Raw genomic sequence first — 22739 nt, 5'->3', positions numbered from 1 at the left:
CTTGAGTTTTGATTTTCTACCATTTGCTTGAGGCATGATTGACCATTTTTTGTTTGTTTTTGTTTGTTTGCTTGTTTTGTTTTGTTTTGTTTTTATCTACTATGTTTTAAAGTGGACCCTTGGGTTCTCCATTGTAGACTTGTATCTAGTTCTAACCTAACATGTGTGTGGGCCATACCTGTACCACATATCTTTGTCCATCACTTTAGCTTTTAGCTTGTCTGTGTCCAGATATTTAAAATGGGTTCTTGTCAATAACATATTTGGCTTTTCAAAATGTCTTCAAATCCATTTCAGACATTTAATAAGCGTCATTTTGTACTGATGTCTCCTCCTCGCACATTTCTTTTTTACCCTTCTTTGGTCTTGGTAGAACATCTCTTTATTGGGTTTTATCTCTTCTCTTCTCATAGAGTAGCTTGTTTTCGCATAGATTACCATGTAAAGTTCCAACTATTCCAAGATGGGCTTCACATTAAACTACAACATCGCATTAAACTACATAGGTGACTAGTTTACCTGTTAGTTACTTAGTAATTAGTAATGACAAAATACCTCATGAAAGCAACATGGGGAAGAGAGGACTTATTCGGATTCCTAGTTTGAGGGCACAGTCCATCACAGCAGAGGCAACATGGCAGCAGAAGCTGGAGGCAGTTGCTCACATGGCATCCATAGCCAGGAAGCAGAGAGAGAGAACTTTCACTCTTTGTACACTTTGCCTTTATTCAGTGCAGGGCCCCAGTCTATGGAATGGTGCGCTCCACATTTAGATTGTGACTGCCTATTTAAATTAACTCATTGTAGAAACCCTCCCAGAGACATGCCCAGAAGTCTGTCTCCTTGGTGATTGTAGATCTGGCAAGTTGGAAATCAATATTAGCCATTATCCCTTATAACAAAGCATTCCCAATCGGCTCTTCCCATCTGGCGACAAGGCTGCCGTTGGCTTCATTTAACCTTATGCTGTAACCAACGTGGTTTCGGTGCTGTGTTATCACTGTGAGCAATTTTCTGTTAGATCTATGAGAGAAAATGAAAGATTTTATTTAACACCCATGGACTCCTTTGCTGTCACCTTCTGACTTTCTAGCTTCTTGCTTTTCCTCTCCCTGAAGAACTTCTTTTTAACGTTTCTTGCAGGGTTCATTTGCTGGCAATGAATTTCTTCAATTTAGTTTACAAAAAAAAAAACCTTTTTACTTCAGAAGATAATGTCACATACACAGAATTCTAACTTGATGTATAATACTTATTAAGATTTCAACTATTTAAGTTACCATATATCTATATAATTTTTAAAAATCAGAATGTAATTACACCATTTCTCCCTTCCTTTTTCTCCCTCTATTTACTCTCTTATTCTATCTTAAATTTGTGGCCTCAATTTTAATAAATGTTCTTACACACACACACACACACACACACACACACACACACACACACCACACATGCACACATACTTCCTAAATGCATAAATACCGCCTATTTAGTCTGTATACTGTTCCTGCATGCACATGATCTCAGGGTTGACCACTTAGTACTTGATAACCAACTGCAGGGTGCTCTTTCCTGGGCATGACTATCTCTCCTGCTTTCCGTGTTGCCCACAGTTCTTCCCATATGGTTGGGGCCTCCAGATCTTTCCCCCTTCTATGTTCCCTTGTCTACTGGTGTCAGAGTTCTCTGGATCCTGTTTAGGCAGCCATGATGATCTGAAGCTAGTGAAATGAATCATGGACCTTGGGGAACCAACAAATGCAGATTTACTAAGACAGCATAGTCCCTAGCTACGTTCTAAAGTTTACCCCCTTACTTGCCAGTTGTGTGTACTTCTCACTCCTCATCAAGAAAACTTAGGTTTGCAGAAATCTATGACTGCGCAAAATGCAGAGAACTAGAGATCATGTGGTGCCCAGTCCCTGCTGATACATCTCCAGTGGTCCCCAGTCCCAGCTGATACAACTCCAGCACAATCCCTGTTCCTGAATCTCAGGGAGCATTGCGGAAGCTATAGGAGGACTGTGAGAGCAAGAGCAACAGGAAATTTGCTGTGGGGATGTATCTCCTGGAGAAGCTGAATTACTTCTCTGACTCACCTAGACCTTAGCAAGTGTGACAGCAATCTGCAGCATTTATTACTAGCTCTCTATAGATGGGGTCATCTGGTCTCTTGGTTTTTCCCCAAGAATGTTTGCAGCATTTCTCCTAAAGTCTGGATGTGTTAGGCATAGTAGTTTTGTATTTATTCTCTTGTTCTGTATGTCTGGGGCTGGGTTTGAGGCTGCTCTACTGTGGATATTCCAGCCCATGGTCCACACCCACCTTACACTCCCAGAGAGCTCCAGGTGAGCATTTACAGAAGTCCAAAGCAGTAGAGATCCTAACGTTTTCTTTCTGGTCTTATAGTTGAAATGTCTTATTCCTATTAAATCCTCATTATTATTGCCATGGTATCTCCATGTATGATGGTTGGGAAACTTTCTCCTAATTTTTGCCACATCCCCCACCCTGTCTTTACCCACATTCAGTCTGTTGATAGGCATATGTGTTGGTGCCCCCATTGGTGGCATCTCATTGGGTTACAGTGGTTCTGATTCTTACCATCTCTTTTGATTTTCAGAATTCCCACCCTTCTCTCTACATGACACCCTTGATTAATAGTATCTGCTATTTCATTGCATCTACACTTACAATAGTTTCCTTTTTAAATTCACTTTCTAATGACACCTGAAATCCAGGTCATGTCTTCGCCTGGTTCAATCGATGCTTTCTTCATTTCTTCAGATGGAGATTCTGTTTCATTTTAGCGTGGTTTGTAATTTTTTTTTTTTTGTTGATGTTGAGAACTGGAGATGTTGTATTTGGTAAAAGAACCCGAGGCATGTGGACTTTAGGGCGAGGATTTATGAGCATTGGGATCGTAATTGGACTGTGTTTTATATTGCCATGGCTGTGGGCACCAGTGCCTTCACATTCTTCTAGTGCGAGCCCCCCTCTTACTTTGGGCTTCTGTGAATGCTCCTCCATAGAAGGGATATATACGGCTTCCAGATGCATTCTTCTAGCACACAGTTAGAACCCTCCTGGTGTTGTGTGTGATGTGTGAGAAAGGGTGCACATTCTAAAACCTACCCACCTCTCTTCATTCCCAATCGCCTTCTTTCATTTTTGTACCCTCCCCCCTCTCCCTCCCTCCTCCTCCCTTCTCTCTCTCCCTTCCTTGTCATCTTCCTCTTCCTCCTCCTCCTTCTCTTCCTTCTTTATGTTTTTCTGGAACACTTTACATAGAGAGACCAGGATGTCCTTGAACTTCTGACAATTTTCCTGCTTCTACCCTTCAAGTGCTGGGATCAAAGATGGGCCCCACCACACCTATTTGTAATCTCTTTGCTTTTAGTCTTCTAGTCTGTCTGTGCATGGTGTAGATTCCTCTGCCCCAGCTCCTACCACACTCTGCCTATAACATTCAGAATATATATTTTATTTATTTATTTGCTGCATGGGCTAAGTTGACTTTGTGTCATTTCTCATTCTGCTTTCTTGAGCAGGATTGGAAGTTTGGTAGGGAAGCTTTCCCATGGTTGAGAAGACGCTCAGTCTTTTTCTCCACAGAATATACATGTGATGAGGACTTTAGCTTGGCTCATGAACAATCTCTCATGCCAGAGCCATGCAGAGATTTTCCTGCCTTGTCTTTACTGAGTTACCTGGTATGGTTATGGGTATAAAGTATACGGAAGTCTAAGGACCCTTATTATACAGGATTCCCAAGAAACATTTGAAGTTGTCCATAGACAGCCTCCCACAATCCTTTCAAATTATTGAAGTGTTCCTACCATTTTCTTGGCCTTCGGGCTTCAGATACAGGGAAGGCAGTCTTGGGTGTGTCTCTAAGGTGCACAGCTCACTCCAGTTTGCAGAGTCATACATTTGACCGCAAATTCAATTCTTTTTTTTAAAAAAAGATTTTATTTATTTATATATAAATACACTATAGCTGTCTTCAGAGACACCAGAAGAGGGCATCAGATCCCATTGCAGATGATTGTGAGCCACCACGTGGTTGCTGGGACTTGAACTCAGGACCTCTGGAAGAATAGTCAGTGCTCTAAACCACTGAGCCATTTCTCCAGCCCCTGCAAATTCAATTCTATAAAGAAAACTAGTCTCTTTGTTTCTTTGTTTCTTTCTTTGTTTCTTTCTTTGTTTCTTTCTTTGTTTCTTTCTTTGTTTCTTCCTTTGTTTCTTCCTTTGTTTCTTTGTTCCTTTGTTTCTTTCTTTCTTTCCTCCTTTCCCAGAGATCTTCATTGAATGGATGAGAATAAGGACTTTCATATCTTTTACATCTTACACAAGTGCATAAAATATGCTTGCGTGTGCATGCATGTGAGTGTAAGGTCATGTGTGCCCTTGCACATGTACCTAGACACACATCCACTTCTCTATTTCCTATTTGCCTATTGCTTTAAGAAAGTTTGCACTGTGCTTACGTGTTAGCAATTGGTGTCTTGTAACTTTTTGAGATGGGATTTCACGATGTGGCCCAGGTCATCCTTGAACGCTCAGCCTCAGGAGACCTACCTCAGAAGCTTTGCACACACTTCACTTGCCTTACCTTAGACGCCATTCTGCTCACAGGACAGTTATTTCCAGCTTTACACTTTGTTCATTAGGTACCAAATGAGGGGTAAAGGGTCAGATCCAGTGTTGGAATGAAAGGAGGCACACAAACAGAGCTCCTCCCTGCCTTCATCCTGCCTCATTCATCTCCACCCATGCAAGGGGACGGAGATGGAGTGGGAAAACACTGGAGAGGAGCAAAGCGCTGTGGTCTAATACTGGAGAACCGCTACATCCCGCCAACCCTCTCCTCTTCCTGTCCTTCACCCCCGACCCCGCTCCACTAATGCAGTGGTCTTATGTGTACTTTTATGATGTTTCAGTTAGATTGGTTCCATGTACTGCTGGGTTTGTCTCAGGGATGGCTATCACTCATTTTATTGGTAATGTTTCCCAGGGAGAGCAAGCAGACATTCCCTTATGACCAGCACTACTTACTGGGGATGGAGAGAGGGGATAAGGAGGAATCTTGGTCTCTGTCTCTGTCTCTGTCTCTGTCTCTGTCTCTCTGTGTGTGTGTGTGTGTGTGTGTGTGTGTGTGTGTGTGTGTGTGTGTGTGTGCGCTCTTCCAAGTGGAGGTCAGTGTTCAGCCTTGAGTGTTATTCTACCTGAGATTTTGACAAGGCATCTTCCATTGGCCTAGAGTTTACCAGGAAGGTTAGGCCAGAGGCCCAGCAAGCCCCAAGTGTCTACCTGTCTCTGCCTTCCCAGTGCTGGGGTTTCAAGCTCACACTGCCTTTCCTGGCTTCCTTGTAGGAGTTCTGGAGCTCACGCTCTGGCCCTGGTACTTGCACAGGAAGCATGTACACAGTTGAATTATCCCTCAGTCTCCTGTAAGAGACAGTTGACTTTCATGGCTGGATTCTCCATGCAGCCTGCTGCAGAGAAGGGTCATCTGTCATTTTATGTGGGGGCGGGCTCAGGTAGGTTGGCGAGCATCATGGGATATTTATTACCAGCCTGAGAAAAATCTGAGAAACGAAGTAAATAGCAAAGGCTTGTCTAGAAACTCTTGCGGAGTGATGGGTGAGCCAAAGTCTGATACTTGGTATTTTATGGCAATTTTCTCCAACAAGAGTAGATATTGAGTTTATTTCACAGGTGTCTCAAGAGCCCTTATCCTTCTGAGGTGTTATTACTTCTTCAAAGCAAACACTAGAAGGAAAACTACTTCAGGCTATAAAATAAGGGCAGTGTGTGTGTGTGTGTGTGTGTGTGTGTGTGTGTATGTGTGTGTGTGCACCTGTATGTGTATGTGTGTTTGTGTGTGTGCACGTGTATGTGTATGTGTGTGTGTGCATGTGCATGTGTGTGTGCACGTGTATGTGTATGGTGTGTGTGCACGTGTATGTGTATGTGTGTGTGCACGCGTGAGTGTATGCCTTGAAAGCAAGTTGAGTCTGTGTTTGTGTGCACACTGGCTCCACACTTGGGGAGTGAGTGTGTCTGTGTCAGTGTGCAGTGAAGGGGGACAGTTTAGTTTCGGGTGCTTTTGAATCATGTAGGTTGCTAAGCTAGTAAGCATTGTATTACTTTGTGTGCATTTGCAGAATCATTCCCTCTGTGCAATTTGTTAATGAGGGAAAAAAAGGGAGAGGGCAATTTAAAGAAATTTACTCTATTTCAATGAGCTACTCCTGGGTAATTCCCTGCAATATTTTACACAATATGCCATTAAAACCTGCATTCCATCCCTTTACCCAACTTTTTTCATCGTCTTTCCAATTTAAGTTATAGAATTACCACAACCAAATCACCCACTTTAAAATTCTCGCAGGCATTTTGACTACAAAGTCAGAACGATCTTGCCAATGACTTCGGCAGGGAGGTAGCTCAGTAGGGAAGAAAAGAGGAGGCTCTTCTCAGTAAAGATATGTGAGTCAGGATGCATTTTAATTCTGTTCCTGCCACGCAAAGACTGTTTAACTTCTCAACAATCGATATCCGTGTCCTTACTTTTTAAGTAGAAATTACAATGCTCATTGGACTTACATAACAGGTCAGAAATGATGATGAAAATGGTGGTGCTTATAAAACGTAGAGCCCTCTGAAACTCTGGTCTGCATCGTGTATTTTACATTTGGCAGTTTCCTTTCCCGGACACATCCAAGTCAAGTTTACGTGCACACACAGAGCTCCAGGGATGTAACGGACGGAGGGTTTCTTGCATGCTAGGCAAGTGCTCTACCCCTGAGCTATTCCTTTTAGAGAATGTCCCGAATTTCTCCCTGAATAGACCAGTTGTCTGCATGGCATTGACTTGTATGAGTACCATCATTTGCTTTCACACGGTGAGGATCCTACAGGGGAGCACAGGAAAGTGAAGACTAAAGAGAGGCTGGTGGCTGTGTGGATGGGTCTGAAGTACACCTACAAAGGACTCACAGCCCTGAACCATAGCTCAAAAGGCCTTGCCTTGTGGAGAACTCGAACACAATGCTGCCTCAGAATCAGTTGGTAGTCGTGTGGAGACATGATGCTCTGGTGGCCACTCATGGTTGTTGTGGTCAAAATTAAAAAGGAACGTTTCCTATCTTTCCCGCGAGCCAGATACTCTCACTCTGGCGGCTACTCTACCTCGCGGTCCACAAGCCTCCCTCTTCTAGCTGTCTCTCTTTTAGCCGCCCTCTCCATGCTTCCCCTAGGCCGTAGTTACCACGCCACACACACACACACACACACACACACACACACACACACACACACACACCTCATTCTACAGGCCCTGTACATTCTCACTTCCTGTGGACAACAGAACCAGATCCGCACACTCCAACTGCCTCTCAACCATTTCTTTCATACCCTGTCCTCTTTAGCCCAGTAAAACAAAGTTCCAGAAACTTGTAATTTAGCAATTAGATTTACATGTTAAATTCTTGGTCCACAGTTCATCCACACAATAAATTCACTGCCAATTGATAAAGATATAAACCACCCACCTGGATAAGATAAAATCGATCTAGTTCACCTAAATCTGAACCATCCTCCTCTGTAGACGCCATCTTGATCGCCTGCTTCTCCTGCTCCCCCCTTCTCCCCGCCCCCAGACTTTTCCCCCGCCTACCCTTCCTTCTCATCCAATGATAGGCTTCGCTTATCCTAGGCCTGCCTTGCTGCACAATGACATCATCCTACACGTGCTCAGTAGGACGCAGTCACGGGTGACACAGCACGGTGCTCTTATTTGCCGGGCTAACGCCTTTAATGAGGTAAACATGACTTTTGTGACATGAGCATTTTAGGTTTTTGAACTTTCAAAACTGTCAGGAGAGGGTAGCCTAATACTTTTATTTAAATTAAGATATAACCAGCAGTTAATGTAATGCACTCGTTTGTGTGCTCTTCTGTGGCTTTTAGGGTCCTCAAACCCTCTTCCTTTTATTTAGTGTCCACATTTGCCCCTAGCCACACTCCTTCTCGCCCTTTCTCCTCATGGCTGAAACCCTTCCGACCATGACACTTTATTCTGAACACTTCATAGTCAGGATCATACAGTGTGTGTCCTGTCCCGGCTGCCTCTGTCACTGTCACAAGTTCATACCGTTCCATCCCATGGTTGAACAGCTATAGTTCATTGACAGATGTTGCGGTCGGCTCTGTTCGGGGCTATCGTGACTAGAGCCTCTATACATGTTTGTGTGTGAGTTCACATGCAGAGATGATTTTAGAATTAACCCATCTGATTTCTATATCCGTGCTCCTTATCAACCTGGCAGGATCTAGAACCACCTAGGAAACAAGCCTCTGACCATGCTAGTCGGGGGGCCATCTGGACTGGGCAGTTGAGATGGAAAGACTCTTCTGTGGAGTGAGTGGTATCTTTCCTCAGGCTTGGATCCTGGGCCCATAGGAAGGAGAACAAGCTGAGTCGGAGCTTCCTGAGTGAGGGTGCAGAATACCAGGTACCTCATATCTGTGTTTATATGGACTTCTACGGGCTGAAAGAACAAAGTCTTGGTCACTTCCTCCCTCAGTGGTTTTCTGGTTTTGATCAGTTCATTTGCTAGTCTAAGCTTTTTGTTGTTGCTGCTGTTCTGTGAGATAGGGTTTTATTTTTCCATGTAGCTCTGGCTTTCCTGGAACTCACTCTGTAGACCAGGCTGATCCACCTGCCTCTGCCTCCCAAGTGTTGGCATTAAAGACGTGGCCACCACCAACTGGCTGCTAGTGTCAGCTTTTACCACCAGTTCTACGGCTGGGATGTTGAAGTCTCTTCTCCTTGTATTTTACACTGTCCCCGATTTAAAGTAGCGTGCTCTTCATGAGGTCTGAGTTTGGTCAAACCAAAGCAGACTCAGCAGGTGTATTTTGGCAGGAACGACTCCGAGGGTTAAATGGCGGGGCATCTAGGGACTGGGCCCTGGAGCTGCTCTTAACAGTTCATCTGCTTTCTGTGATAGTTAGATGGCTGCCTTTCACTGTGAGGCTTCGGAACTCTTTATTTTCAAAGTTACCACAGGAAATCCTGTGAGATCTTGGTCCTTATTAGTTCATGTGCTTCCTTCTGCAAATGTCCCCAGATTGTTGTTAACCTTTAAAACATGTCCAGAATCCTCCACAAGGTGATTTTGATCATTTCTCTCTCAGCATCTTGTGGCCCTTGTAGAAGAGAGATCTATGGCATCCTTGCTCCCTGGTTCCCACTGCCTGGACAAGAGACAGGTTCTTCTCAAGCAAAGGAGTGTTTGATGGGGATGTGTCCTAGGCCACTTTCCCCTGAAGTTCACTTAGGAGGAGAATTCCTGTGCATGCAGAAAGAAATACTAAGAGGTTGTATGGGACAGGCCAGAGTGTGAATGCCACCTTGAATAACTGAGTGGTTTAGACCACACTGCAACCCCAGTTTAACTCTGATCTTGAGGAGCTCTGGGTGTAAGCCTCATCTCAGTCTATCTACTCAAGACAAGGAAGGATCTGCCCCTCTCCCATTTATTGAAGTTGGAATCTTGAGTGCCTCTTAGCTGACTGTATTTGAAGACAAGCTAAAGAGACCAATTACAATGAGGTCCTGTGGGTGGGCCGTCATCCACTACGATTGGCTTCCTTATGAGAAGGAACTGGTACACAGACACACACAAAGGAAGGACTGTGTAAAACACGAGGAAAAGACGATCATTTATAAACCAGGGCGTTCAGAGAAATCAACACTGCCAATACCGTGAACTCATATTTCTGGCCTTTAAATTATGGGAAATGAACTTACTTCTGTACCCAGTTTATAAGATTTTGTCCCTTGAATGAATTCATTGCTTTTTGTTAGTTAGGTTGGTTGGTTTGTTTTGTTGTTTTTTTTTTATACTGCTGTTGGTGGGGCTGTCACTTACCAGACACTCCCAGCTATCTGTGCCTGTGTCTAAAACAGATTTAGCAGCTAGAAGATTGAGCTGTAAAAGCTGCTTGTAAAAGGAGAAGCTGGGGGTTGGGGATTTAGCTCAGTGGTAGAGCGCTTGCCTAGCAAGCCCAAGGCCCTGGGTTCCGTCCCCAGCTCCGGAAAAAAAAAAAAAAGGAGAAGCTGGAGAGGGAATCCCCACCTCAGTGTCAAGAATCTGAGGGACTCAGTGTGGCTAGGATTTACCCTAGAGTTTTTGGTTGCATACAAGAGAAATCATTCCTCAGAGGTTAGAGTGGAAAAATAAGCCTATTAAATTATATTAATCTCTCCATCACGTATAAGAAGCTTGGAAAATACTTCTTGGGATTACATAAGAATTAGCAGTGCCCACTGTGATGCTTAATTTTGATTGACAACTTGATTGGATTAAGGGGAAGCCTACAAAATCAGCTAGGCACACCCAGGTCTATCCATAAGGGCATTTCCGAAGAGGGCTCGCTGAGGGTGGAGGATCCACCATGAATACGGACAGTAGTGTCTCATGGGCTGGGAAAACAGACTGAAAAAAAATGAGGGGAGGGTGTCCAGCTGAAAACCAGCATTCTTCTCTCTGTTTCTGGTCTGCTAAGGGTGAGGAAGCAGGTATGAAGAGACACTGGTCTCTCTTGACCTTCCTGTGACAGACTGGGTACCCTTAAACCATGAGCGAGGGAAAATCTTCTTATCGGGTTACACTGCTTCTCATCACGTATTTGGTCACAGACCTTATAAAGCCACTCACACTTAGATAACCTCTCAGGATGGGTTCTCTGGAGATACCATTAATGTATACTTTAAACAATAGGGCTGGTGTTCACACATAATGAAGGACTGTGAGACGATGCCTTGCTTGTCCTATCTCCTCCAGTTCAGTGTTTGACCGCCGTGTCTGGTGGGCATGCTCGTGGCATGGATCGGATTCCTTTGAGAAAGGCTAAAAAGGCAAGAGTGAAGACTTTATATAGAAAGAGGTCCTGTGCCTCATACCAGGCTGGAAAGACAGTGGATCTTCTGATATAGCAAGAGCAAAGCTTCTAGGGTTCCAACATGCTAACTGTATACCAGCGTATTGTTTGCTAAGGAACAGCACAAACAGACACAAGGGGACACTGCTACCCCTGCCCACCTCCCTGTGGTAGATGCTTTCTCCTCAAACCATGAGCGAGCTCAAAACCTGTCCTCAGTCCTGCTTCATTACAATAACATGATGGAGACTCTGTGTCCCCAACTGTCGATCAATTGTACCATAATTGTTTAGTTAATCATATGTTATACTTAACCCCTCTCAACTACACTTCAAAGGACAGTGAACTAAGTTACCTCACATTGAGCTAGGGAGGTGGTTAGGTCTCCAGAGAGCCTACCTTGTAGGCATGGCTTGAGTTGGATCCTGAAAACCACATAAAAAGCAATGCACAGTAGCACCTGCTTCTCATTTGCCTGCTCAGGAGGCAGAGACAGTCAGCATAGCTCACTTGACGAGTTCTAGGCCATTGAGGGACAGAGAAAGAGGCAGGAGCAGAGACAGAGAAAGAGGAGACGTGCAGGGAAGAAGGGCAGAGGGAGGTGGGGAGAAAGAGGATGACACCTGAGGACTGGTCACCCAAAGTTGTCCTCTGCCCTCCATGCATATGTGGGCACATATGCACCTGGTACTACACACACACACACACACACACACACACACACACACACACACACACACACACGTGTAGAGGGAAAATAATTAGCCCAAGTCTCAAAAAGCAGCCAAAGTGATTTCTATCCAGAGAATTTGGGCATTACCACAGATATTTTGAGTCTAATTTTAATTTGTAGCAATATTTCAGTTTCACTGTGTATTTTATAAATGACCCACTGCTTACGGCGGTACCTACTATGCACATAATTAAATGCTGAGCAAAACAGCACATTTACGCAGTGAAATCGTGAGCCCTGCTAGGGAAGCACCTTGCTTCTGAGGAGGTTATTTTCCTAGGGGAGGCAAGCACAGCATTTGAATATTCATTATGTAAATTTGGGAGCTCAGCACACTTTCCTAACTACAGCTTATCCATCTAGGAAGCCTAGTAAGTCAACCTCCATGCCAACTCACTGTGGGAGAAGCCTTGTAACAAGCAAGCAAGCAAACAAACAAACAAACAAGCAAACACAAACCGAGAGACAGCCAAACAAGGGTGGGTGAGCACGTAAGAAACCTGGAGCTAAAAGCAAAATCTTCCCCCGAAACATCAAATAGACATGTGTGTTGCCAGTGTGTGGAATGACCCAGAAATTGCCAAGAAAAGTGAGAAGACATTCTCTTAGAAATCCCAGATTCAGCTGTCTCCTGAGAGGCTCTGCCAGAGCCTGACCCACATAGATTCGGATGCTTTCAGCCAACCATTCCAACTGAGCACAGGGACCCCAATGGAGGAGTTAGGGGAAGGACTGAGGGAGCTGAAGGGGTTTGCAACCCCATAGGAAGAACAACAGTATCAACCAACCAGACCCCCACCCCCAAACACACACCAGAGCTCCCAAGAACTAAACCACCAACCAAGAGTACACATGGAGGGACCCATGGCTCCAACCGCATATGTAGTAGAGGCTGGCATTGTCTGGCATCAGTGGGAGGGGAGGCCCTCGGTCCTGTAAAGGCTTGATGGCCCAGCATAGGGACATGCTAGGGTGGTGAGGTGATAGTGGGTGGGTTGGTGGGGGAGCAGCCTCATAGAAACAGGGGGTGGAAAGATGGGGTAGGGGGTTTGAGGAGGGGAAACAGGGTGAAATGTAAGTGAATAAAATAACCAATAAAAAGAAAAAGAGAAATGCCAGAAGTTCTGGAGACTGAGGAAGCCCCAGGGCAGTAGAGAGTGAACCACAGTCAATCCTAAGTCAAATCACCAAGGCTTGGTCTCCTCTGAGGAGAAACAGGATTCGAAACTGGGGAGAATACAGTATTTTTTTCTTCCAAATAAAATTTTTCCCCTAGATTAAAATCATAAAGGGTTTTTCTGTGTCCAGTGGCCAGATTAGACCAAAATTAGTCATGATTGACACCTTCATTTTAGGAGGAGGCTTCCTGACTAATGACCTGTTATGCTGTGTAGCATTTTGTATTGACTCATTGAAACAATGTTGCTATTGTGACAGCCTCATGCATTATATTACTAATGAATCTAGTCCTTCTCACACCCCCATCCCTTCTCCCTCCAGACACCTTATGTTTTAATGCTTCTTCTTGTGTGTGACTCACTGGGTTTAACTAGAGTTTCTTGCTTGGGCGGGGGGTGGGGGATGTTAGTACTGGAGCAAGGGATGACACCACTGAAGAAAAGACATTTCCTTCCCCAACAACCTTTAACTGCCAGTAGTCCCTCAGTAAGGGCAAAGCCATATGGCCACTCCCTCCCCACCCAGTCCATGCTGAAATGTTGATGGGCCCAGCCTCGTATGTGTCTTACAGAGTCACACTACAGTGGATTCGTGAGTGTGCCTCTCCCCATCCTCTGGCTCCTGTGCTCTTCTATCTCCTCTCCCTCTTGAGATGTTCCCTGCACCTGGGGGAAGGTTGTATTGTTGACTCGTTGAGGGCTGAGCACTTAATCTCACCATCCTGGCCAGCCGGGAGCTTCTGAATTAACCAGAGACCACCTCAGTAAGAAGCATCTCTAATGGAGGCTGGACCCGACATTGACTTATGGTTATGAACACATTATTTAAGGGATAGTTTGACAATGTGATCATTTCACAAAACAATAGCAACAGACTCTCCTGGGGGCCTATAGCCTATAGCCTATAGCCTATAGCTGAGGGCTTTGGGGCCATAATATAGAGCAGGCATGAGTTCCTTCTGGAGATGGGCCTCGATTCCAATCAGACAGTGGTTGGTCACCCCACGGGCACTGATGAGAAAGAGGGCGCATCGTGTCTGCATGTCATCATTGTAGCTCACGGGCAACACAGATGGTTAAGACAGTTGATGGCTCTCCTCCCCCCAGCCTAGCATCCCTGCCATCGTGAAATCAAAGGAACAGGGCAGATGCTTCCAGACCTGCAGCTTGATTCTTCATACCCTAAAGTCAGAGTGTGTGGGATCTTCAGTAACAGTCTAGCCATCAAGCTCTGGTAAATCATCCAATAGCAAAATCAGTATCAATATTATACCTTCTAGTGTTCTGAGGGCCTGGAGCCTCCCTGATTGGCAACTCACATGTATTAACACATGACCTCTGGGAGGAGCATTACCACTCACGCAGAGGACTTCCTGTCCATTCCTATTTTTAGGTTCCATGTTTTATATGCTTATACAATGTTAGATTCCCATACGGCTTTCTCATGCAGCTTGGTTGCCCCTTCCCCTCCCTTTCCTATGTCCCCACGGTCTCCCTACTTAGACTTCACCCTGGGATCCCCTCTTTGCTCTTATGTCTCACACATTCCGCTCTTCCTAACCCTCTACCCCCTCTCTCTTTCCTGTTGGCCCCTCTATATTTATCTGGCTTCCCCTTGCACTCATACTTAAAAACAATACTCTGAAAATGTGTAGGATCCGTATTTCAGGGAGAGCATGCATGCTTGGCTTTCTTGGCCTGAACTACCTCAGTGGGTATAATATTTTACAGATCCTTCCGTTTTCCTGTAAAGTTCTTCATTTTATTCTTCTTTGCTGCTGAATAAAATCCCTCTGTTTACGTGCACCACATTTTCATTGTTTGATCAGTTGCTGGTCACCTAAGCTACTCCATTTCCTCCCGAGACGAGTAGAGCCATAGCAAACACGGAAAGACAGCATCTCTGTCGTACGATGTGGGGTCTTCTGGGTCGATGTTCAGGAGTTGTATAGTTGGGTCATATGGGAGTTCTCTTTTTACCTTTTGGAGGAGACTCCGCACTGAATCCATAGTCGCTGCGCAAATTTATGCCCGCAACAACACTAAGTAAGGGTTTACCTTTGCCCGCATCCTCACCAGCATTTGTTGTTACTCATTTTCTCACTCTTCGTCCATCTGGATGACTAAGATGAATGCTCAGAGCAGTTTTAATTTGCATCTCCCTGCTGCCTAAGGTGCTGACCTCTTTGTACAGCACTCACTTGATAACCATTTGTTTATCCTTTTAAGAGCTCTCTGTTTGGTTCATAGAACATTTTAAAACCACCTTGTTTACTTTTTTCTTTGCTTTTCTTTGCTTTAGAATAATTTATTTATGTCTGTGTGTCTATCCACGCAATGCCTACCAAGGCCAGAAGAGGGCATAGGATACCCTGGGACTAGAGTTACAGAGGTTTGGGAATTGCCTGCCCTGTGGGTGCTGGGAACTGAACCTGCGTCCTGTGCGAGAATAGTCAGTGCTCCTAACTGCTGACCCATCTCTCCAGCCTCTCAGGTTGTTTTCTGGATGTTTAGGGTTTGGGGTTTTTGTGTTTGTTTTTGTTTTTGCTTTTGCTTTCTATATATTGTAGACAATAACTCTAGGTCAGATACACAGCTGGCAAAAATCTCCTTTCTTTCGTCTGGCTTTTCATTCAATTGAACAATCTCCCTTATTGCACAGGGATTTAATTTCATGAGGCCCCAGTTGCCCATTGTTAGCCTTACTTAATTCCTGAGTAACCAGACTCCCAGTCAGAGCGTCCAACACCTTCCAGCGCATTCTCTCTCTGATCCTCTTGTCATTTCAGGGTCTCTGGTTTGGCAGTGATGCCCTTGACCCATTTTGAATGTGCAGGGTGAGAAATAAGGCTTACGCTGCATCCTTCTATAGTACATATTTATTTATTTTTTCCCTCAGAATCACTTGCTGAAGAGACTGCTTTTTCTCCAAACGCCTCTGGCATGTTTGCGGGAGTCCATGAGCCTGAAGCCATATACGCTTACTCTCTGTTCTGTTCTGTTTCACGTGGCATGTTCCCGAGTACTTCTGGATTTTTCTAAGGTGTCCTTTGAAAAATAAGCAGTTATTCTGAAGGCTTCCCTTTGTATGTGATATGACTCTTCAGTCTTGGTGTTCTTGATGTACATTCTCTGTTCTCTGTGTTTAGCCTTTCAGCCATGATGCAATGTGAGTTGTTTCTTATCTGGTGCATTTTGGTGTTCTGTGAGCTTCTTGGAGTTCTCTTTCCTCAGATTTGGAAGATGTCTTTATGATTTTATTAAATGTTTTCAGTGCCTTATTTTTTGGTTCATTTAACACAAGTTTGGGTAATTTGAGAAGAGGGAATCTCAAATTAAATAATGACCCCATCACCTGTGAGAAAGCTTGCGGGCTATTTTTTTTTTTATTGGTGATTGCTATGGGAGGATACAAACTAATGCATGGGTGGGGCCCTCCCAGGGCGGGTGGTCCTAGATTCTTTAAGAAAGCAGACTGAACAAGCCACAGGATACAAGCCAGTAAAAGCACCCTTTATGGCTTCTGCTTCAGTTCCTGCCTGGAGGTTCCTGCCCTGACTTCCCTGCATCAGGGACATACATTGTAAGCTGTAACCCTTTCCTTCCCAGCTTACTGAGTTTGCTAAGGTGTTTATCGAGGCAAAAGAAGCAAAGCAGGGCATTCCCTATCTGGGGTAAAATTCTGTTCTTTCTCCAGTACCCATAAGTCATAAGCTTTAAGAATTTCACAGCATTTCAAAGGTTTTATATATCCCTTTGTAGCCCTTAAAATCATGATCACTGACCTTGACTCAGCAACACGCTTACCACATTGTCAAGCCCTGACCTTCTGTCTCTCTCCTGATATGTTCTATTGATAAGGCTTCCCGGTGTATTTTTTTATTTGATCTCATATTTTTTTTCATTTCCATCCTCATCCAGTTTCCTTCAGCATTTTTATCTACTTCATAATTTTATTTTGGTATCCTGGATGGGCCTCCATTCTTCATCTATCTTTGTGTGCTCTTGGTACATAACCTTGTCTCTCTGAGCTGTGCAAACATTCTTATGTAGAGTTTCATCTAGGTCATTTTGATGGAGGGACATCAACATGGGACCAGTAACCTTTGGAAGAGGCAAGTTGTCTCATACAAACACGCAAACATACACACATGTATACACACAGGCATACACACATACACATACATATACACATACACACATATACACATGCGCACACATACACACATACACACATGTACACACACATAGGTGCATGTGCACACATATGCATTGTTGTTATTGTTATTATTAATTAGTTAATTAACTAATTAATTAATTGACCTTATGTTTTTGTGCTGGGGTTGTCCCATCTGGGGCTAGCTCCTTAAGATGTTTTCAGTAGGGGCTGGGGATTTAGCTCAGTGGTACAGCGCTTACCTAGGAAGCACAAGGCCCTGGGTTCGGTCCCCAGCTCCGAAAAAAAAGAACCAAAAAAAAAAAAAAAAAGATGTTTTCAGTTATTTTTAAATTCCATCTTCCTCTCTACTCTTAGTGAGAAGTTTGTAGTCTCAGGAGAAGCTCGACTGCAGTGGTTTCCCATGATGCTTTTCTCCTTTAGTCTGTCGCTCAGGCACCGGGCTGTGTCTCTAGACATCTTGAGTTGAACACCGTCTCCAAGTATAATTGCTCACACGATTGTACTTTGAGCTGGGGCCAAAAGATGCGTGCTCCCTGACCTCTCGCAGGAAAATGGAACTCGCCCATCTGGTTCTTTTGTGGACATGTGTGCATGTAACGCAGAGTACCTCAGCGTGCCTGTGAGGGTCAGAGGTCAAGGTGCAGGAGTCAATGCTCTCCTTCCACCCAGCGACTACTGACGACTAAGCTCGGTCTCACCAGTAGGCGCCTTTCCATGGCGAATCCTCTTGATTTTCTATTTTGTTTTCCTTTCCTTTCTTTTGTTCGAACCTTTAAGATATTTCAAGTCTATGGTTAGACTTAGCCCTTTGGAGGACACTGCCCTATCCCAAACCCACACGGCTGCTCACTTCATCTTTCTTCCCGCCACACTCACTTGTCAAAGCATCCATTCTTCTGCCTGAACAGGGACCATTAGCTTATTTCCATCCCCCCATCCTCTCCCTCCTTCTCGTCCTCTCCTTCCTCTTTCTCTGTTGCCTCCTGCTTTTCTTTCTTCCTCCACAAGTCTCCTTCCTCACTGCTTTCTTCTCCTCCTTCTCCTCTGTTTCTTCCTCCTGCCCTTCCTGTTCCTTCTCAAACCTGCCCTTCATGGTTTGCCTTCAGCTGCGAACACCATGGTGCTCATGAGTTTCCTCTGGGCCAAGAATGGCTTCGCGGGGGCTTTGGGCGAGGGGAGTGTAGACCGCTGTATGATTAGAGGAACCTTGCTATATGGTTTCTGTAGGGAGACAATGTGTCCCAGCCTGGGTAACTTGGCCCGGCCGGAATCTACAGTCTCAGTTCTAGAAGCTAGAAACGAAAGGGTTGACAAAGCCTGCTCCCTCTGAAGTCACCAATCAGCACCCTGCCATATCTGAACGTCAGAGGTCAGAGCCTCATGGACTTAAAGGACACCCCACTCCTGTGTCTCTTCATCCTACCCTTTCTCCTTTGACTGTGTATATGCATACTTCCTTCTATAGAACATAGGAAGCTATCACCTTGGCTGAGAACATAGTTAATGACTTTATTGTGACTTGATTAGCTCTATGAAATCCTATTCTCCAAAATATTCTATTCACTAGGGATGCATTGATCATAAAGTCAACATATAGATTTTATGAATGTGTACTAGATTTGTGATCTATTTCATATGTCAAATGATGAGTATGTAGATAATTTTAACGGCCACAGAGTAATGTTGTTACTGGGAAGGGAAGACATTTATTTATAATTAAACTTAAGCATGAGTGGATTATATATAACTTTAATATGAAGAAAACGCACTTAGTCCATGAATCTTTAGTCTTCCAGCTATTTTCTAATTTTCTCGCTGGTTTTTCCTGCTAAAGGACAATTGTCTAGTTTTATTTTCAACAAAGAATAAACACTCCTAGCAATAAGATTCACTTAGAGTTGATGAAGCTCACGTGGGATGCACTCACACAGCCCCTGGGGCTCAGGGCCACGTTCACAGTAGTGCCCCCTCCTCTATGTGAATGATGGTATTACCGTGTCCATCTTCCCAGAGAGATGACATAAGAAAAAACACAAAGACAAATGTTGTAACCATACTTTTTGATGGCTGTGAAGAGAACCTTGTGGGAAACAAATTCTCAGTGTTCTTATTTTGACATGGTAAGCAGAGTTAAACTTCTCTAATCAAATCCAAGATGGGGTGCAATGGAGTTTCTGATGGACCCTGCTGCATTTACAGATGCACTTACCATGGTGAGGTGGGGTAGGAGTGGGAGGGCAGCTTAGACTTTTAGAAGGATGCCTGCAACTTTGACAATAAACCATTGGAGACACTGGAGTCTCAGTTTTGGTAAGCCCAGTCTTGGCTGTATTTCAACACTGTTCTGGTCACTTGGGACAGGAAGTCTTAGAGTCACAGAAAACCCCATTCAGAGGTGCCTTGTGGGCCCTGGGGGCGGGAGAATAACTAAGCTGGTATAGATCTTGTCTTGCAAGTGTGAGGAACTGAGTCTGACTCCCTTCCCACAATCTATATTAAAATTGTGATGTGATAGTCTATGCTTATAGCCAGCCAGAGCTGGGGAGGTGGACACAGCTGGATTCCTGGACCTCACTGGTGAGCAGCTCAATCTATTTGGCAGGCTTCAGGCCAGTAAGAGTCTGTTTGAAAAAAGTTAAAACAAGGTGTCTGGTGTCTGAGGAATGTCTTCTGGATATCAGAATTGTCCTGTGGCCTGCATAGATACATACATAAATGTGTACCTGTACCATACACACACACACACACACACACACACACACACACACACACACACACACACACGAGAGAGAGAGAGAGAGAGAGAGAGAGAGAGAGAGAGAAAGAGAGAGAGCCTCAAACACCCTGAAGGATCAATGAACCCTCAGGATTAAGGCTTTGAGTCAGGCAATGCTTACAAGGTTCCTGGCAGTTAACCTTCCTCAACCCCTCTGCATCTTCTGAACTGAACATTTGAAAACTGGAGTATGGTGGTTGTCTTTAAACAGGTTCCTGCTGGCTCCTGTGCTCAGCCTCCTTGCTGTGGGATCTTTCAAGAAGAGGTGTTGTTCAGAGAAGGGCACTTGTCATGTAGATGAGCCTGCTCTCCCTTTAGTAGCCCCTTGTACTCTGAAGTCATTTTCATCTGAGTGAGATGCCTATACCAGAGCTCTCTCCTCACCCCCACCTATCGACTCTATTCACTGATTTATAAATAGGAAAAGCGGCCGCTTTTCCAACGTTCTGTGAATGCGGCAGGTATGTCCACAGGACCAGTTTGGTGACGTTATTTTCCATAGTAAACGTCTTCGGATCCCGGAAAGAATAAGAAAAGCGTTATGTGGGTGGCCTTTGAATCTCTCTGTGGCTTTTATTTGTGGGTCTCTTCTGTAAGAGTTGAGGGACTTAAGTAGTGTGGAACCAATAGAAATCTCATCCCATCAGCCAAATGGAGGTTGTCAATGTTAACTATGACGCAGTGAACAACAGCTGGGTGTTACATAATGATTTCAAATGGGGGGACCCATTGCTCATTCGGGGTGACTCTTGAAAGGGTGCCTTCTCAAACTTGACTACCAGCTAAGCAGATCTCTCCAGGCCTCTCCTGGCAGTGCTGCTCTGACTTTCACAGGACTTTACCTTTACCTGCTAGTGGGAGCATAGCAAAGACATCCAATCCAAGAGGGCTTTGTAGAGACACTGTCCATGGCAAGGATGGCAGGAGGTGAAAGACAGGGAGGAAGAGGAAGACGTCAGAAAGGGGAGAAGATGAATTAAGCCCTCATGTTTTGTCCTCTACCGAGAAATCCTTCTTCAACTTAGAGTAAGAAGCCTTTGCCACCCAGACCTCCACCACCTGCAGACATGTGAACATCTCTGTGTGGAGCTGGCATGTTAACAATGCATAATGTATGTAAGCTGGCATTTCTGTCTGTACAGCATTCTAATATACAAATCCAAATTACGACGCGTCCTCATATAAGTAAAGCTATGCTGATCCTTCTGCTGTATCCCGCAGTCTTCATTCATAGGTTTAACATTGTCAGTAATAGTCAGAACAAATTGAAAGACGACAACATATGTGCTGGTTTAGACCGAAAGACCAGACGGCGACGGGTGAGGGAGGGAAATCCTGCCTAGGAAACAGGAAGTGAATTAGGCACCTCAGACTTCATGGCTTAGAGTTTCGACTTCCTTATTCACAATCTTGAACGAAACCTTGAAGACAGCAGAAACTTGTTCTTCAGTGACACGGCAGGTGATGTTACCGAGTCCTCATGTGTGTGTGTTGAAGTCCTGATCTGTGGTCCGTCAACTTTGTCGTCACCTGGGAGCTGGAACATTGCAGGTTGAGGAGCTTGCTCAGTCATAAAGGGGCTTGCCATGCAAGCATGGAGACTGGTATTGAGATCCCTAGAAACTCACACTGAATCTCCTGGAAACGGTGTCCTTTCTGTGATCCTGTAAGCCTGGGAGGCCAGAGAAAGCTAGCTGGTGAGGTTGCCATATTGGTTAGGTCTGAATTTTATGGAGAGATCTGACCTCAATGGACGAGGTGGAAGAGCGTCTGAGGAGGATTCCCGACAGGAACCTCAGGCCCCCACACAAACATCACATGGGAAAGAAAAAAGAGCAAAGCCAAGCCTGGACAATCCGAGGCTTCACCCCAGGCTGTGGAATTAGAATCTGCAAAATCGCCAAGACGCTGGGCAATTCTCCTTTCTGTGTCTGAGAGCCTTCGCATCAAGAGCGTGGTATGCTGTAACAGCCTGTGAGTGTTGCGTACGAACCATTTGATGGCCATCACCTTTGGAGAAAAATGAGGGACAAATGAATCCACCCCAAAAGACATGAAAGGTCAGAGCTAAACCCCCAAAGTAAACAAAACCCAGACACATGTGGATGGGTGGGTGAGCAGTATTCCTAAACACACCCATCTTCAATTTAAATTTTTGTAGCAGAACCAGAACTGATTAGCATAGTGGCTGGGGACATTCACGGTGCCCGAAGAGCCATTTTTATTCCTAACTCACGCTAAAAATGTAAATGCATTCTTAGGTTATGAAGGATTTCATACACAAGTCTTGAAACATATTCTTTGATTATGCAATGGATATTCATATATGATTGGAAGATTTAGACCTTAATCCTCAAAACCTTTGGTAATCCATGCCTTTCCTTATGTTCCCTTTCACACGAAAGCAGCGCTTGGGTTGTTTTGTATTGGCTGGGCGTGGTTGAAGTGTGCAGAAGATTTCAGTTCCAGTCCAAAATAGATAGTCTGGTCCCTCTTCTTTGTCTTGAGGAGACGGCATTGGTCCAGGAGAACAGCAAATGTGAGTAAGTGTCCTGCTAGTAAATACTTCTGATCACCTGACGTTTTGGAAAACATAACCTGCTCATTTCTACCACTCTGCTGTGTCTGAAGGCTCAAAACAGTTTAGTTGGGGTTCAGGAGGTATGGGAAACCATCAGCAGTAGCAAGGTCCAAAGTAGCCCACTTATCAAACAGGTACCCAAGGTCCCACTTGTAATGGCTGACTGAGGGGAGTAGACCCTAGAGTTGAGGACTCATACCATATGTGATGTGTGTTCTTTCTCTGCAAAACCGTGAGTGGACTAAAAGCTTGCCAACCATCAAGTTCACTGCAGCATGAGAGAACAGGTGCCCGTGTCCTCTACAGTGTCAGCTCGGCAGCCACTTTGCCAT

At 44.6% G+C, this 22739-nt stretch overlaps 1 long non-coding RNA gene across 1 annotated transcript; it reads right to left on the bottom strand.

Moving 5' to 3' along the window:
• Window positions 1–281: 281 nt before the first annotated feature.
• On the bottom strand, window positions 282–7708 carry LOC108351793 (uncharacterized). Its single transcript, NR_190847.1, is given in 2 exon segments — window positions 282–1023; window positions 7563–7708. It is a non-coding gene; the product is annotated as an uncharacterized LOC108351793 (long non-coding RNA).
• Between the last annotated feature and the right edge of the window lie 15031 nt (window positions 7709–22739).

The sequence above is a fragment of the Rattus norvegicus genome, chromosome 8 (assembly GCF_021556685.1).
Source record: "Rattus norvegicus strain SHRSP/BbbUtx chromosome 8, alternate assembly SHRSP_T2T, whole genome shotgun sequence".
Lineage (NCBI taxonomy): Eukaryota > Metazoa > Chordata > Mammalia > Rodentia > Muridae > Rattus > Rattus norvegicus.
Note: the sequence above shows the minus strand (reverse complement) of the source record. Positions and strands in the feature narration are given on the sequence as shown.